We start from the raw sequence: 1,977 nt of genomic DNA on the forward strand, positions 1-1,977 counted from the left end.
AGGTATCGCCAGTACCTCGGCTGAGCCCTCGCTTCATGTGACAACAGCAGATACAAGGATCCATTGTTTGGAGACTGAAACGCAGCCCTGACTACATACATTTACATACATTTAATTGCTTAGACAGAAGCTTGGGAAAAGACAAGACTATCGCAAATGCTACACTGCAAACACAACAAATATAATCTGGTTACAACCGACTGCATCGCCAGTACCTCGGCTGAGCCCTCGCTTCATGTGACAACAGCAGATACAAGGATCCATTGTTTGGAGACTGAAACGCAGCCCTGACTACATACATTTACATACATTTAATTGCTTAGACAGAAGCTTGGGAAAAGACAAGACTATCGCAAATGCTACACTGCAAACACAACAAATATAATCTGGTTACAACCGACTGCAGACCTTATGATACCGCTGGCTACGGGGAAAAAGAGAGAGAGGCACTCTGAGAATTAATGTTCTTCCAGTCTACAGAGAAACAAATGAGTTTCTGGTGCTGAACAATTAGTACTCCTGTTAATTATGCGTGCGGGTTAGAAATAACACCAAGCGTTTGGGACTGCTTCCATTTCGATTGTTTTCTTTCTGCACTGGATAACAAAAATATATTCAGACAGCTAAATAAATCCTTCATAACACTGATGGGACATCTTGTTCACAGCAAGCAGTTATGCAAATTGCTAATTATGAGGCAGAGATAATCATAATCTAGCACATTTATGCAACCGCATGTACAACAGGGATAGCTAAAGCAATAGTTGCCTTATTGTCCTCACTGCATTTTTTTTTAAAGTCACGCCGATGGGCTGGCTCACTGCACGGCATCGCAGGCTGGTGCAGTGGGTATCACAGCCCAGGAGCTGCCACATGCCCCCGGGATGCAGGAGGGCCACAAAATAGCAGAAGGTTTAATATACTGGAAAAATAACACAGTCACAGGAATAAAAAGTCCAGGTACCCCTGAGAAAAAATAAATGGGAAAGTGGGAGTCAAAGCATCCTCACTGGTTTTAAATTGTCCCGTGAGAACCATCTGTACCCCAAGCTCACGTAGATGCTCAGACACTTCTCCGAGGTGCTAGGCTTCAAACCCTGGGCTCTCAGGGCACGACAGGACCACAGAGTCAGGTCCGACCTGCCCCAAACCTGCCTGAAATCCTGAGCTGGTGTGTTTGGGATAAAAGCGCAAGATATGGTAGGCATACCTAGTGGGTCCATTCTCTGGGATTAACTCGCTGGGGTGAAAAAAAAAAAAACGACTTGGAGCTTCCCCAAAATGTGATACTCCTACCACTAATGAAGTGGACACACAAAATCTGAGCTGCAATGCCTATCGTGAACCTCATTTAATAAAAAGTATCAGCTTCAGAGATGTCCTGTTGCTTCAGAGAGACTGATTTATAACACCAAACAGTCACAAAAAACCCCATGAGTGAGAAGGAAGACTGCAACACAACCACAAACCTTCCCAATCTAGAGCGGTTCCTGATCAGGCCCAGCTCCTCTCAACCAGCACACACTCGCCTCGTTATTTCTGTCCAGTTTCCCAGGCCAGTTATTCCAGCTCAATAAAATAAGCATTGCGTTATCATTTTCACTTAAGGCTCCAAATTCAGATGCTTCCACCACTTACTGCAAAAAAAATAGAGGTAGGAGCACAAAGTGCTGCAATGCTGGGGAAAATGCATGGTGACATCCAAAAAAAAAAATCCTGTAAGGAAACAGCCTGGAAGATGGCCTGCTCCTGCCCTAATTAGCTATCATTTTGGCAAACGCAAGGGAAATGCAATGAAAACAACCCTGTGACTTCACGTACCCAAAACACTGAGAGAAGCTCTGGATGGGCTCTGAACTGGAAATGATGGATGTGGCTCACTCGCGCTGTAATTAAATCTCCTTCCACAAAATAAGAACAGCGATCTGTGTCCTGACGAAAAAACCTGCTGCATCATGGAAACGGAAAATACCGATC

This window comes from Fulmarus glacialis, unplaced genomic scaffold, assembly GCF_000690835.1.
Source record: "Fulmarus glacialis isolate BGI_N327 unplaced genomic scaffold, ASM69083v1 scaffold23976, whole genome shotgun sequence".
NCBI classification, from domain to species: Eukaryota; Metazoa; Chordata; class Aves; order Procellariiformes; family Procellariidae; genus Fulmarus; species Fulmarus glacialis.